We start from the raw sequence: 17,866 nt of genomic DNA, 5'->3' as shown, positions 1-17,866 counted from the left end.
GAATCTGTTGTAACAAAGAGAAGTGTCTGGCAATTGGAGATATCTCACGTTCTGGGCAGACCTTGAATGTCATTGCACTTTAGAGATATTTTTAGTTCTCCATTCTATCATTTGGTGATTATCATTTTGCCATCTGCATTTCAGTTTAGCATTTTATCTCCATGTTTCAACCCCAGCCTGTAATCAATCATCTGTAGTCTGAGGGAGAAGGACGTTCCTCGTCACCGTGGAGCAACGTTGCAGTGGTGGAAAAAGTATCAATACTGCACTGTAGAAGTACTCTGTTACCTTTAAAATCGCCCTGAAAAACCACTTACAGGCGTCAGGCGGTAGCCGCTCGTAACTGGTAAAAACAAACCTAGCCCAGCCTTGCCCTCCCCCTGACCCTTCTTTGTATATATCTACTGTATATATTTTTTATGCACTGTTTTTAGTTTTTCTTTTTTTTTCTGACTCTCTACTGCATAGTACTGTGTTCTATCCGTCTGTCATTCAATGTTATATGAGATACTTAAATGGTTTCCTGTGCAAATAAGCATTACTAGGATCTCCTTTTAGTTGACCTCGTACCAGTGAACTGTACCGTCATGAAACTTTTTCTATGCAAACTTCTAATGAAGTCTTCTTCTTCTTCTACATGTAGAAGTACGGAATTCAAAATGTATTTGAGTAGAAGTACAAAAGTATTGGCATCCAAATGTGCCAAAAGTAAAAGTACTCATTAGACAGAGTGTCCTATTTCAAGTTTTCAAATGTATAAACATCTTTTGAAAATATCTGATCTACATGATCATGATGGGACGCATTGTGAGCTTGTAGATTCGGCTACTTTCAAATGGCCGAAACGTATGAGGCTGAAGTGGTTAATGTATGATTTGTAATAATAATCTACAAAGTAACTAGTAACTAAGGTTTTCACATAATTGTAGTGGTGTAAAAGTACAATATTTGGATCCGAGATGTAGCTATAGTGCAGTAAAACTATTGGAAATTGGACATACTCAAGTAATAGTATGTACTAGTAATAGTACTTAGTTACTTTACATCACTGGTGAGTTCAATAGGCTGCGTTTTATGTTCTGCAAAGCTGCATTACAGGCACTGCTGTAGAACTGAGAATGATCCCACGGGAGCTGCAATTCAAGTTCCCATTCACAGGACTCTCCTGGGATGACAAAATGAACTTCGGTGTGAATCTCACACAGCAGATCATTATCTCCCTCAAACTGCTGCTGCCCTTCAAACTTCAACTTAACTACTTTATTGTCACAATTACTTTATTGTCACAATTTGCACTGCAAGTCATTACAGAGTACAGCCATGCAGTGACTATTCATACAGTGGCCATTTTGCTCTTACGGTACATCATACTCGAGGGGTAAGGAAAGAGGGATACATACACCTCACTGTTAGGGCATTTTGTGCCGACAAACTGCCAAAACAACTTTCTTTCTTCTTTTTTAACACAGCTTTTCTCAGTGTTTGTGCTAAATATCCTCTCCTCAGACTCCTCATGAGCAGAAAATCACCTCCACCTTTGTGGGTGCTGCACTGGTGCACTCAAAATGTCTTTTTGTGAAGGTTTCTTGACTTCTAATCCTTCAGATTTATGAGTTTCAAAGCTTTGTCGTTGAACTAAGCCTTCGTTTAGCATTCAGTTGCACTGTTGACAGAGATGGATTAGCATAACCCGATTACCAACCTGTCCTGCCTCTATGAGCAAGGTTTGTACTTATACACATGAGATAAAGTTTGCAATTATTAATACTTTCACTGCCCAAAGGTTGCTTTGTTCTTATTAACCCCAGAAGTATAGAAGATGTAGATACAGACCAGGAACAGTGACAAGATCACAGATAACAAAGTGACAATATGAAACCAATACAATTAAAATGTGCTAAAACCAGTGATGCAATGTCAGCATAAGGATCATTCAGTTGTTTCCGGTCAAGACCAAATTCTTTACTTTGACAAAATCATCCATGGCACAATTTCTGCAGTGTTGTGCCTGTTGTTCAAGGTGCATGTGACCAAATCAAAACATCTTATGATGCACCTTTGGGCCACAAAACCACTGACTGAATAATACTTAAATTACAATTATGTTCCCTTTGCTTGGAGTGTTAGCTAATCTAATATGTCTATGTACTTAGAAGAATGTTAACCACCTGCTACGTTCTCACAGCTGAGTGCCTGTGACAAATACAAACACAAATACCGTAAAACCACAATCATCCTTCTTAAAGCCACACTCTTGGCTAGCAGCCACCTAACAGCAAACAATTTGACACGTCTAAGGCCTTTGGCTTGGACAGAGTTGTTGGCCAGCAGCACGCATGTACAGCCCCTGGACAGAAGTCTGGTGTCCACCACATATATGATGTGAAGCCTGCAGAGCTAGATCAGGCAGTGCACCGTTTTGACGTGTGACGGACGGACTGACTGACTGACGGACGGACAGCCGGTGGAGGTTTTGGTAGTAAATGCGACCTGATGGTCGCAATAATGGATAAATGATATATATATACAGCATATGTTAATAGTGTGGTTGCAAAATGTAAATAGGCAACACACAATTGTATTCCGTCCAAGACTTTTTTGCCAGCAAAGTGAACCTGGGTAACCCTTTTGAGTTATGTTGTAAGGCTGCATAACAGAAAAGTGAAGCTTTTGGTCATGCTTCATTTAACATCACAATATATAATATAAATGGTAAGACTTAATTAGAATAAATTTCCCAGTGGATTCCTCGTGACTCACATCAGTGCAACCACACTTGCAATATCCCAGAATTGCACCTTTCTAGTTTTGTATTGTTATGTATGACTGTAGCCTTGCATGTACATTTGTCACTTATTCAGTTTATTTTAATTTTTTTGTGACCAACTCGATTCGCAAGCCCAAATGAGATCATGGTGTGATGAAAGCGGGCCAGAAGGATAAACTTTAATTAAATGTGGCAGTGTTATTATAGAAGGAAACTGTAACATGACACAATACATACAGTAATGCAGGGACTACGTCTACGTACCATATATGCAAACAAATTGCAAGCATGCATTGTGGTTTTCAGGGGCTTGCAGAATATACTATCTCTTATGCTGGGTTTCCATGGAACATCTAGAGAAGGAGGTCAGTGAATGTGTGAGGAGAAGGGCCTTCATAATGCTTATAGGAACCAGGCAAGAGAGAGGGAGAGAGAGAGAGAGAGAGAGAGAGGGAGAGAGAGAGATGGAGTGCTTGTGGCCTTGTGTGCATCCTACTTTTCTAACCTTAACTTCACCTAGGAACATTTCTCTTTTTATTGATGCTCACCTTTTTTATTTATTTCCCTGCATGTTGTTGATGTTGTTTTTGTGTCAATTTATTGCATTAACCCTTAAAACCTGAGGCTGAGGATTCTACAACTGCCTCCTAAATTAGTAGTTCTCAAGCATTTTCTCATAACCAATGCTAAAATCTGAAATGCTTTCCCGGTTTTAATGTAATGCATTCCAGTGCATTCCAATGCATTTAATGTATAACATGCATTGCAGTGCATTCAACGTATAAAATGTGCAATATAAAAAGACTGATCGACCTGCCATCTCGTATCAACATGCAGGGTCAACGGACACACAGTGCAGGTGTGCGTGTGCAACACGGCGTCCACGTAGAGAATCAATCGGGCATATCTCTCCCATGTTCAATTAAAGGCAGGCTGAGACTCATTCATCAGCGAGGCACGACCAAGGGCACTTCACCACCGCAGTGCTCACTGCTCGTTAAGCCAGTATTTATCTTGTGGAGAGAGAGGGTGATATGGTCGATTTTCTTTTCCCTCATCTCCAACGGGCTTATAAGCCGACGCCATCATCAACTTCATAGATAGAGCGTCTCTGCGGCGAGAGACAAGTGTGTTGCCATGACAACAAGCATGTGGACATTTCTTTTTCTAAACGCCTTTAGGGGTTCAGACTAGAACCCAGTGAAGCAGGGGTGTCGCACCAAATTCTGGGCCCTGGGTACAAGGATTCACTGTGGGCCCCCCATTGGGAACGCAATATTACATGGTATTTTGTGCTTTAACTGTTGAAAATCTTTTAAAAATCGTGAAAATGTCTTTGAATATTTCAAATCCTTCTAAGGTTTTTTTGAAAAACCCATGTGTCTATGTCAGTAGTGCTCAAACCTTTTCATGTGAAGGACCCCCAAAATTATATGTATTTGGCGACGGACCCCCATCTCACAATAATGAGTTCCAGGCACCCCCCAGAAGTACAATTTGAGTTACAAATGTTTGCTTAAAAAATACACATATATTCAAAGATTTACGCACATTTTCATGACGTTTCAAAAATAGCAGATCTACAAGCTCACAGTCAACTGTGAGCTTGTAGATCTGCTATTTTTCAATAGCTAAAATAATTAAAGCCCCTCCACCTTGGGCCCTACTAACTCAGTCCCACTTTCCCACCCCTTGTGACGCCCCTGCGGTGAAGGAAGAATCAGAACAAAGGGGAGCTATTTGTGGTGTGTGCGTATAGATCAGGAAATGGTGGTAATTTCCTCTGGGCTCTGACCAGTGAAGACAGCTGGCCGAGATCGTCCCAGTGAAAAACTGCTGAGTGGCGTGTGAAGAGCAGAGCCTTTAGACGGGGAGAGAAGTGGTGCAGTAATTGGACAAGGGTTAGCATGGGAGCTAGTGTCTTTTCTAAGCAGACCCAGCAGGGCCACTCAGAAGAATTTTCATTAGAGACGAATGACTCTTCCATGAGTGCACAGCCAGGGGTGTAGCACCAAATTCTGGGCCCTGGGTACCAAGGAGTCGCCGAGTTATTATGTGCTTTAACTGGTGCAGCGCTGTGAGCTTGTATATCTGCTATTTTTGAAAAATCGTGTGCAAGTCTTTGAGGGTTTTTTGAAAAACCTATGTTTCTATGTCAGTGGTGCTCAATCTTTTTCATGTGAAGGACCCCCAAAATGATATGTATTTGGCCACGAACCCCCATCTCAAAATATTTAGTTCCAAGGGACCCCCCCAGAAGCAAAATTTGAGTTACAAATGTTTGCTTAAAAGATACATGTATTCAAAGATTTGCACACATTTTCACGACTTTTCAAAAATAGCTACAAACCCGCTTGAGCTTGTATATCTGCTATTATTCAATAGCCAAAATATAAAGTAATGTAGGCCCCTCCACCTTGGGCCCTAGTCCCACTTTTCTCCCCCCCTTGTGACGCCCCTGTGCACAGCATTGGATGGTAGCAGGGGAAGAACAGGGGCAGATTGAAGCGTTTTCTTTCTAATCATTTATTGAACCAGCCCCGGGGAATGACCTAATTCTCATTGTGGTTCCCCAGTGTGATGCTGTGTCTCCATCCCTGCCCACTGTCCTCCCACTTTCCCTTCACTCATCACGGCATTCAAACCCTTCACAAAAGCCTGAGTGTTGACAGATGTGAAGGGATGGGAGTTAAGCAAGCATAAGGAAACCAGAAAACTCTGCGTTTAAGAGAAGGGGACCAACTCTGATATTGACCAGTTGGACCAGAGCTCACCATCACACATAGGTCTTCTGTGATATGTCTGAGAACAGAGCGGCATTCCCTACTCTGAGAACAAATTAAGTATAAACTGCGTGATTGAGTCAATGATAATGTGTTTGTGTGCCTCTTACACTAAGAAAACCATCATCATAATGAACACAAATCTGTCAGGAAGCATAAGACTGAGTAACTCATCAAAGAGAATGACTCTCTCGCAGGCAAAAACCCAATGAGTTGCTCTGTTCATTCAAACATGATATTATTTCCCAATCACATTGGGGATGTTTATGTTGAGGCTTCTCCTCAAGGCACTTCCCCAAGAAATAAATTGCACAGACTCCAGACTGCACTCCTCCTTTCTTCCTGCCTACAGCTGGTGCTAATCCCCTGTCTTCCCAGCAAAATCGTAATGGATGGCAATCCTCTGAGGCATGCCACAAACTAATATTCTCAGCGATGAGACTATCTTCAAAGGGAAGAAGAAAAAAAGGAAAAGAAAACCGTTGACACCCTGAATCCCCTACACCCATATTTCCCCCATGAATCACATTAACTTCTATATACTCTAAATCCCATTTTCAGGGGCAGCACTGAAGGAAGGAGGTTGGCACAATTATCGCCTGCCACTGACAAAGTGTGTCAAATTGATAAAGAATATATGCATGTAAAATGGGAGAGCCAGTGTACAAAGGTGAGGTATAGTATATCATAATAATCCTTTCATAGCGGGAATCCTATTAGCTACGGTTCTGTGACTTACAATAAGAGAGGTCAGATCATTGCGGTGATCCAGTGTCATAGGCTGTTGACACCACTCTGCCCTCTGCTGCATTACATGTGGCACTGGCAATTTATTTGCCTGTATTACTTTCAAGCATATATATATATATATATATATATATATATATATATATATATATATATGCTTGAAACGGGGAATATATATACTGTATATATATACACACACACACACACACACACACACACACACACACACACACACACACACACACACACACACACACACACACACACACACACACACACACACACACACACACACACAGTATGGCGTATGCTTTTTTGAGCGGTTGTAAACCGCTCCTATAAGTGTTTTCCTCAGCGTTTTGCCATAGCAATATGTGTGTGTGCGTAGCCATATTACATCATATTACATCACCAATTATCTGTAGTCACTATCTGTAGCCACCTTTCCTCAGCGTTTTGCAATAGCAATGTGTTTTCCTCAGCGTTTTGCCATAACAATATGTGTGTGCGTGTAGCCATATTACATCACCAATTACATCCTAGACCTATCTGTAGCCACTTTTCCTCAGCGTGTTGCCATAGCAATGTGTTTTCCTCAGCGTTCTGCCATAGCAATGTGCGTGTGTGTGTAGCCTGTATTACATCACCAATTACCAATTGAAGACGTTATGCAAGCACGACCACCGCTCACTTCACATTGGGTGTGATTTTTTATTTAGGAGAGTGCATAGAGACAGGAAGCTGAAAATAGAGCTATGCAACACTAGTCTAAGACATGGCACCGGCTGAAATCAAAGCGGAGATGCTGTGAAGACATTGAGAACACGGAACACTAGCCATTCACCCACCGGTGCCCCCGCCCCCTAATGTTCAAGTACTAATGTACTGCAGAACATCTGTTAGTAGGGATGGGTATCGTTCACCTTTTAATCGATACGATACCTTTTTCGATACCTGGGAATCGATACGATACCTTTTTCGATACCATTTTCGATACTTTTTATTTATTATTATTATTATAATTATTATTTGCCTTTTTCTATGGGCTATTTTATAGACATTGGATCATTATCATAATAATAAACATTATAGGCTATTCTCGGCTATTTTCACAGTAACGAGTGTAGCCTACTGAAGCAGTCATTAAACTTTCAGTAGCCCAACTGTTACAGATGCGACCGGCAAGGGGTGCATTCAAAAGTATCGAAACAAGGTATCGTTCGTTTTTACGTGAACCGATACTCGATAGTATCGTTTCAGTGAATCGATACCATTAAAAGTATCGCCGACGATACCCAACCCTATCTGTTAGAGATGTATACCAAGTACAACTGAAGATGATTCTACTGTATGTGTGAGGGGCATTCAATTTAAAAGCAGTTTTTCACCATCGAAGAGGTGAACGTTGGGCCCCGATATGAGATAAGAGTTGCTGTACCATAGCATACCATCTTTCCAAATGCAGTTCTGCCTCTATTAACTGAGAGGGAGTGGTCCAAGATGCCCATGCAGCATCACTTAACATTTATTGATCAACAACCATCGTGGCTATGGCAATTAATCCTTCAGAAACAAACTTCATATATATTTTATGTGTCCTGCCAAAGAGCTGAAACCAAAGCACATAGCAGCCTACTCATCTCCTGTACTTCAGAAAAGACTGTTGCAGAGATCACAGCCCTTGAGACCAGGATGTACAGAGGAAGAATGTATAGGAAAAACAGCAGAGGATAAAGCAAGGGAAGAGAGCTACTCTAAAACTACAGATCTATCGACTATTTCAGTAACAAAGGACAGTCTTATAATGGAAAAGTTGAATGTCATTTCTTCCTCACCACTTCTATACCACGCTACTAAAATTGAAACATTGCATTGCTGGATAATGACACTTCTGAAATTACCTTTCATTCAATGTACCTTCTTACCAAGAGCATGCCTTCAGGTAAAATGAGACATGAATAGCCAATTTACCTGCATACAAAGCTGCATCGCAATTGCCTGAACTCAGTGCACCTAGAAAGAGTTTTACGTAACAGGCTGTGTCACTCTAATAAGACCGGTTTCTCATTCACAGTGATGGCTCCCTTGATAGCTGTCTCAGCCTCCGTCTCTTTCCCAAGACCAGAGACAGGAACGAACTACTGTACGTTTGGTGGCAGCAGAGTCGGAAGCCCTGCTGTCTTGGGTGAGATGGAGGAGATGATTTACAACCCTCTGTTCTCTCTCTGCTGGGATAATCACTGGACCAGACCTATTTATTGGGCCAAAGGCCAGGAACTTCACCAATAGTCCAGAACTTTTTGTTCAGCAATAGTCCAAAACTTTTCAGTAAGATCATGGAACCGGTGCACTAGCATTCTTTTCTCTCTCCTTTCTTACTTTTCATTCATTCATTCATTCATATATAATAACACATATCATTACTGTATAAGGAAAGTATAATCAATAAAAAGGAAGTAGTGGGAACAGAGACAAAGTGTATATTTTTTGCTAAACAAAGAATAGATGTCTACTATATTAACACATATGGTGCCAACCCCGAGTTTCCCGAGTTTGTATTGGTACTAGTGCTGTGCCAACCCCGAGTTTCCCGAGTTTGGGCCGTTTTTGAAAAAAAATTTTTTTTTTTTTTTTTTCAATTTTTTTTTTTTCAAAATTTTTTTTTGGACCTCCAGAAATGTATTAGGCATGATCGCGATCGCGAAATTGCATGTTTAACCCCCATACCAACCCATTCTTTCAAACATGGCAGCCATGTTTGTTTACATCTGAAGAAAACATAATGGCTGATAAATCATGAATGCCTGAACGGATTTCCAAGCGGATTTTTTTGTTTGAAAGCTGTGAACAGCATCTACACACGTGGTGCATCATCTAGGCATGGGCGTGCACTTTTTACACACTTGCACAATTACATGGAAGTCTATGGTAACCATGGCAACGTGAGACATTGAAGAGAAAAAATCATTGCAACATAAGTGTTAAAAGTACCACCCACTGGTGGAAGAATTCCCTTTTTACTTACGTTAAAGAAGCAATACCACAAAATAAAAGTCTTGAAAGTATTGCCATCAAAATATTATACAAAGTAAAAGTACTATAATGTCTTAAGTGGTTGATGTACTGTATAATGTTATGTAAATCTGAAGTAATTAGCAACTAAAGCTGTCAAATAATTGAGAAAAAAACAAGACTATAAGTTTTAAGTATATAAAAAAAGACAATACTGAAGTACTCAAGTAAATTAAAAGTACCTCAAAAGTACTTAAGCAAATGTACAGTATTTAGTTACTTTCCATGTATGGATATATTATTATAGATATGACCAGCAGTAGCGTAAATGAAATATTGTGCAATAAGTAATATAAAACATATACTAGGCTTGTGTGTCAGTTATTGCACACACAGGGGTGAGAGGATTGGGGGTAAAAGCAACATTGTTTAATTGTACAACGGGAACGAAGCCTTCTTCCTGGAAGTCTGAGCTGTAATGTTCCTGTATTCCCTTCCAGGTGGAGAGAGGTTGAACAAAAGGTGGCTGGGGTGGAATGGATATTTAATGATATCGAGCCCGTTTCAAGCAGTCTAGTAGATGGGCCCAAAGGTGTCCTGTGCTGTGTTCACTATCCGCTGGAGAGCTTTTTGGTTGGCACGATTGCAGTTGGCATACCACACTGGTATGCATTTTGTCAGTATTCTTTCAATAATACTATTCGTTTTTGTGATAGATTAAAGTCCTCAGATAGGAGAGGCACCGCTGAGCTACTATCAGAGAGTTGTTGGCCCAGTTGAGCTCCTCTGTATGTGCATGTGTAAAGCAGTATCCTTTTTGTGCTGAGCGTTTGCTTTCTTGGAGTCAAGGACCACTTCCTTTTTTTACCCATGTTGTGATCATTGCACAATGTTTACAGTCTCTGCACCTCTACTCTGTGTTTCATCATTCTTTGATCCAATAACTGTAGTTCAAAAAATATATATAAGTGAATTGGTAGGATAACCGGGGACACAGTCATGTGTGAAGAGGATGTAGAGTAGAGGCGTGGTGCACTTGTCCAGTCTGGCCATTTGGGTGCTGTCAGTCTTTGAGACTGGGATACCAGCTGTCACGATTTTGAGATTTTACATGACGATTAATTGTCAATCAAATAATTGCGATCAGCGATTTAATTGTGTTTTTGTCATTGACAATTACATTTCTTTTTGGCTTTTAGGCTTTGAAGTTGCACATGTTAGATATGACACTTAACAGTTTTCCAGACAAAATAGAATGGTTGTTGGTAGATTAGCCGTGAAATTTCTATTATTGTATTATGATCTGAGACATAATATTATGTTTATAAACATAAGCCCGCCACCCCTCTTTCTTGGACGGCTCCGTTGTTTTTTCTTTTTTTTCAATCCCCTGGTCGTTTGCTCACCGTGATCTGGATCTCCATTGACATAAAGTGGAGGTTTTGGCCAAGGCATCATCTCCCCGTGCGTTTCGCGTGCGCGATCCGTGCGCATATAATCCAAGCATATGGTCCAGGTATGACTGAACGGTCGATGTGAGCATTTTGGCTAGCTTAGCCCTTATCACTCCTGCTATGCTAATGCAATCGTCTAAACAGCAAACGGACGGTAGCAAGGAAGGCTGAAGAAGGAGAGGAGCTGACGTCACTTCTGTTTCATGTCAGAGCAGCCATGAGCTATCGATGGACGAGCGGTGACTATAGGGAAGGTTAGACGATCGCCGATCTTCGGATAAAAATCATTTATTTCGGTTTTAATGACCCAGTACGGTAAAAGACGGCGCGGCTGGGACACCCTTGCTCAGAAGTCCGGTATAAAACGGTTTCAATATTAAGAGGCTCCCCGTGGCTTGGAAAGGGTTAAAGGGGAAGACCACCTATTTTCGAGCAGTTGTGTGGAAATAGAAAAAAAGTTCCCACCCTTCTGTGTTGCCTTGAACTGTAGGATTGATTTTGGGGTTTGTATTGTAAAGTACAACGGTGTGATGTCATCACATTGTACTTGAAATTACTGACAACTTTATACTTAAAAAAGAACATTGATAGTGGAAATAGCCGATCTACAAGCTCATAATGCGCCGCGATGCGACGTATTGTGAGCTTGTATAGCTATTTCCACTATTTTTTACTTAAAGTGGGCATGACACGGCCAAAACAGCTAATTATGGCTATCAAATTAGCCAATTTTTTTAATGATGTCATGTACCCCCATGTTAAATTACCCAATCAAATTAATTTATTGTAGTTACTGTACTGAAAGTAGTACTTTCTGTACAGTAACTGAATTAAATTAATTTGATTGGGTAATATGACGGGAGGGGGCGGAGTTGAGCGCTGAGTATTATCTAGTGAAACAACCCCAACAGAACTGTGCGAGGAGAAAATGCGACAATTCATAAAACTAATTTTAAAACAAGCAGTTCTAGGGGTAAAAATTTGATATAATCTGCTATAGAATCCCCCCTAACCGCGTACAGGGTACAAGTCTTCTAACAAAAAGGTGTCAGAGATTAGAACGAGGGTCCTCCGCAGCACAGACCACTTTTTAGCAGCCATCTCTGCTAAAAAGTGCTCCAGTCTTCACCGGAGCTCCGGAGGACTGAAGTCTGTGGTAGCCTGTGTGCGTGTGCGTGTGCGTGCGTGCGTGCGTGCGTGCGTGCGTGCGTGCGTGTGTGTGTGTGTGTGTATGTACAGTGCACACACACAATAGCTCTTGAAAATAGCCGTGCGGTGCGGCGCTACCAGCTAACAACAACACATCAACGTTGTGCGCGGCACCGCACGACGGACGAAGTATACATTCACTAATAACTGATACGGCCCCGCCTCCTTTTCAGACCGTTTGAAGAAAGACCACGTGACCTACTGTATCATAATGTTAAACTTCGGCCGGTGTCCCGCCCCCTTTAAAGAAATGTTATGGACATTTTTCAAATAATTGCGATTAGACGATTATGTAATAATTGTGACAGCCCTAGATACTAGTCCTACATTCAGACATCTTGAGACACTGGATTTCCACAAGCTTTTGATGATTGGGCCGATTGACAGCCAATGATGCTTGCAAATGTTCCCATGCTCTGGGTATGCATGTAAGCGAACCACAATGCTCCTCTGAGCGGACACAGGTGGATTTCGCTGGCTGGTGCTGGAATGGGAATGGGCCGGAAACAGACAGGACTGCCACAGCTTGTTTCTAAACCAGTAAGACTCCCTAATTCGGGAGATAAGCGACCGTCAGGTCGCATACACAAACTTTAGAAGTCAATGGTAGCCAATCAGGAGGGAATATGGGAAAAAGGACAGATCCATGTTGATGACATCAATTTAGAGATACTGTGTACTGCTTTGCGTGATTTTAGGGCAAAATCTGTAGGAGCAGTGTCCAAAAATGTGTTTTGCAAGAATCGGCCTCATGGTGGCGCTAGAAATGGTAAATGGTGCATTTATATAGCGCTTTTGATCCAAAGCGCTTTACAGAGATTGTGCATTACATTCACCCATTCACGCACACATTCATACACCGGTGGCGGAGGAAACCATGCAAGGCACCAACCAGCTCACCGGAAGCAATGTGGGGTTCAGAGTCTTACCCAAGGACCCTTCGACATTAACTCAGGGGGAGCCCGGATTCGAACTGGGAACCTTTCGGGAACCCTTTGTGCTCTAATAACGGTTTCTCTACCCCTGAGCTATACCGCCCCACATCACGTCATTAGAAGAGGGCCATGTGAGAAATGAGGGGTGGAGGTTGTGGTTTTGCAGCCAAGGAGTGTGTGTGTGTGTGCAAAGTTTGGCATGGATAGGGCCAACGGTGGGGGAGATATGAGTAGGGCAAAAGTGTGACGTGACGTGACGTGACTGACAGACAGCCGGTGGAGGTTTTGATAGTAACTGCGACCTGACGGTCACAACAAACATTACAGCCAATAAATACATCACGTAGTTGTTCAGTATTGATTAATATATCACACATACAGCCGTTTTGTTTTCACTGTATACATTCCGCCGGATCTCTGCCTGCCCGGCCCGGTGTGTGTGTGTGTGTGTTCGCAGCTTTCCCTGTGTCCGCTCGGACTGCGCTGTTGGTGTAATTAAGAGATTCGATAGGGGATATTACGTTTTATATGTACAGATTTACAGATAAAAGAGTGTCGGAAAGGGTTCATGGATTAATAGGTTACAACCCGGTATCCCAGTCACACACACACACGCACACAATCACACATACACGCACACATACACACACACACACACACACACACACACACACACACACACACACACACACACACACACACACACACACACACACACACACACACACACACTTTGTGTTCTTGTTAAGTGTGCAATTAAATAAAAACGAATGATTTCCAAACATGTTGAACATGTCTGTATAAAATATTTATGAAATAGGACATAAGTAGTACATAATCAATTAGGCAAAAACAGAACATTTCTGTACTGTATCTTTCATTTAGTATCTCAGAATATTCAACACAGTATCAAGATGACCCATAATCTCATATAATCCCAAGGCTCTGTGGTTCTTAAGTAAATCCCTATTCAATATACATCTAATCCTATGCGCTTTGGTCTCAGAAGAGCACATACAGTAGGAGAGGTCAGCACACTAGAAGACAGATTGAACAAGAGGGCCCCCGAATGAGGAAGACTTGACCAGCCACATCGTCCTTGCTCGTTTTTCACTCTTAAGTGGATGAACAAATGTCTGGCCTGCTATGGCATGTGGAGACAGGGTTCAATGTCCTTGAAAGGCAGAGGAAGACACTGAGACTATGGCTGGAAGCAGCAGTGAGCCAGTCAGACCTCCAGTAATCCTATGATATGTGTGTGAGACGAGGGGAGTTGAGGAAACAAGGTCTCGGAACAGTGGCACAGGGACAATGGCGGCTCTGTGAGGCAGACAGCTGGGCTCCCCTGTCCCTCTCTGCCTCCTACCCACCCCTCTCCCCGACATGGCTTTGTTCCACTAGCTTAAGATGGCAGACCCAGGGCTTCCCCCGGCCCAGTGACATCACCGCCCAGCTGATAGGAAACAACAAAGGGGCGCTGCTACAGAATGGGATGCCTTCTATTTATAAACCATGAATGAACAAGCGCTGTTATTTTGCTGCCTTGGCCATTTGTGCTACACCTTCAGGCAACCAAAAAAAATCTGCATAAAGGGAAAAACTGCCATTGTGGAGCGGATCGCAAACACCCTCAAACAAAGTCACTTTCTCAGTGCTGAATAGCTGGAGTAGTTCTGTTATTTTCAATTACAAGTTAAGTCATTGGGACACGTATAGCACAAACATTTCAGAAAAGGTTTAGTTTGCAGAGAAGAGAGAAGAGTGCATTTACGGTTGTTCGTATATAAAGGTAGGGCAATAGATCAACATCAACGTGCCTGAATTTTCAATGCTTGCTTCCACACAGATTTTCAGGTTCTCACTTTGCACAAACAGTAGCAACAGATTGCTCCCACTAATACGATTGGCAAATATTCAATATAGTTAAATCTAACCGATTATTTTCAAACAGCAATGTGAGGGAACATAAATTGGCAAAACATCTTCCCATTGTTTTCTCTTTAACCTGCTATTCAGAAAAATACAAAAATAAATTAATAATACGAATAATATTGTATTGTATATCATGGAGACACCTTGCTGAATGAGGTCATTTGAGAAAACGTCATTCAAATATCAATCTTTTAAGTCATATCACCCAGAAAGTTGAAATATAGCTAAGCTGTCTACTGTATGACACAGCTTACATGACGCAATTCTACCAAATGCTTCTTGAATTTTTTTTTTAACAGGGCCAGATGACTACAATAAGCAGATCCAGCTGGAGTGGCTGTGTGTTCCAGATTTGAGAGCTTGTAAAAAGACAAGGGCCCTCCAGCTATTCACTTGTCCCTCAAAAATACAGTATGGGAGGGTAGGTAAGTACAGGGCTGGTCACGGAGCTAAAGCCTGCTCATCTTCAATTACTTCACCAAGCAAGGGAGGGAAGGTGAAGGCTGATCAATAAAGCTCATCTCCGAGTCCTCCTCCTTGGTAGGATGTAGTGCAGCAAGCAGGCACTCTAATGATCTATCCAGGGAATTCATGCGCAACTTCAGACTGAGTCAATAGCTTTTTCCCCCCTGCTTCATTCTGGTATTCACAGAAAATATTCAGTGTGCACCAGTAGATTTGAGATACAACAGAAACATTTGATGACTCAACGATCCCGCACATGTGCAAGGTGCAGTTGTTTGATTCCATTTGCGTCTTATAATTGTGCTTTTGTGTAATTGCTTAAGATTGTTTTAATATAATACTACACCCTTCAGAAAGACGGACAAGTACTATAGTCTGGTTGCCCCACACTAAATAGTACAGCAGAGGAAAAACGCATGAAGTAACTGCTACAGCGCCTGCACAAATCGGCATTGTTAGGCACGCTTGGCAGCAGTTTGTGTGTGTGTCATGTAAGAACTCTGAACAGCCCATATAAAGAGTGAAGATGTCTTTTGACATCCACTTCATCCCTGTAGCCCACTTCCACAACATATAGACAAGGAGAGACAGTGTATAGAGAGTGCCCCATTATTCTGAGACTCAGGTCTGTCCGTAGTCTATTCCTTCATGTCCCAAGTCTCAAAACATCCCAAACATGAAGAGGAGCCACAATGACCGCTACTCCCAAATGCTGACGAACGGACACATTCCCTCAGTAGCCCTCCATCAAATAACCAGCTCTTTAACCAGCCAGAAACAAGGAGACACAGATGAACAGTTTACAGCCTTAGTAACACCGCCAGGCGAAGTAAACAAACATCAACTGACAGGAAAGGAAATCCACATCTGTAAACAGTGTGACAAGAGTTTCAGTACGTCACGTACCCTGAAGATCCACCAGTATGTACATACTGGCGAAAAACCTTTCCACTGTAAACAATGTGACAGGGGTTTCAGTCAAGCAGGTGGTCTGAAGAGACACCAGCTTATCCATACTGGAGAAAAGTCTTTCCAATGTAAACATTGTGACAAGCGTTTCAGTCTCCCAGCTTCCCTGAAGACACACCTGCGTATCCACACTGGAGAAAAGCCTTTCAATTGTAAACAGTGTGACAAGAGTTTCAGTGGGTTAGGTATCCTGAGGATACACCAGCGTATCCACACCGGAGAAAAACCTTTCGTCTGTAAACAGTGTGACAAGAGTTTCAGGCAGTTAACTAATATGAGGACACACCAGCGTATCCACACTGGAGAAAAACCCTTTCACTGTAAACAGTGTTACAAGAGTTTCAATCAGTTAAGTCATCTGAAGGAACACCAGCGTATTCATACTGGAGAAAAACCTTTCTATTGTAAACAGTGTGACAAGAGTTTCAGTTATCCACATCACCTGAAGACACACCTGCTTATCCATACTGGGGAAAAACCTTTCCACTGTAAACAGTGTGACAAGCGTTTCACTCAGTCATCTGCCCTGAAAGGACACCAGCGTATCCACACTGGAGAAAAACCTTACATTTGTAAAGAGTGTGACAGAAGTTTCAGTCTGTTACAACCCCTGAAGGCACACCAGCGTATCCATACTGGAGAGAAACCTTTCTATTGTAAACACTGTGACAAGAGTTTCAGTCAGTTAGGTAGCCTGAAGACACACCAGCGTATTCATAATGGACAAGCGTTTCCTTTAAGAAGAAAAGAAAAAAGAATGCTTACAAGATTAACGTAGCTTCCCACTCCTGCAACGTTTTGGATCCATTATGGAGCATTCTGTTTCACTGAGTCTCTATACGAACACAATAAGCCATGTTGGGAAGCCGGTTGGGGAGGGAAATCTTTGTCACTGTACATACTTGATGTCAACTTACTCCCCTCGTGGGATCAATAGAGGTCAATCTATCTATATTACTATGGCCCACCTGTTATTCGGGAATGTTAAATGGGAGCAGAGCAGGGGCGGCACTACATCTTTCAGGTGGAGCAGTATTGGCAAGCATTGGGAGAAATTAGCATAACGACAACATTTTGGTTTACAAACAACATCAAGAGACTTTAAGGGTATTTTCTATCGCTGGTACAACCTGGGTAGCCTCCTCCAGGACACAACAAATCTTGACTCAAGCCATAGTCTTCTCTGCAGCCAAATGCTGTGCCCCAGCCTGGAGTAGAAGCCCACATGTCAAGAAGGTTGATTTTGCCATGCCCTCCGGGTCATAACTGGTTGCCTGAAGCCCACCCCTGTGTCCTACCTGCAGTCTTAGTGGAAATTGCCCCGGGTGGCCTCCGATGAGAGGCTGTTGTCCATACCGAATGAAACTAAAACTAGGGCACCGTCTCCAAACAGACTCAAGTCCGGCCACCCCTACAATAAGGCAGCACAAGGGATGCTTAGTTCTATCCCTGAGGACCTGCAAAGTGCAAAAGCATGGCTGGCAACATAGTGCAAGCAGGAGTTGGAGTTGGCCCACATGTCTCCGCCATTACATCTGGGACACAAGCTCCAGAGAGGAGATTCAAACAAACCAACAATCGACCCTCTCATAA

This window comes from Nannobrachium achirus (genome assembly GCF_963921795.1).
Source record: "Nannobrachium achirus genome assembly, chromosome: 12".
Lineage (NCBI taxonomy): Eukaryota > Metazoa > Chordata > Actinopteri > Myctophiformes > Myctophidae > Nannobrachium > Nannobrachium achirus.
This window is presented reverse-complemented; position numbering follows the sequence as displayed.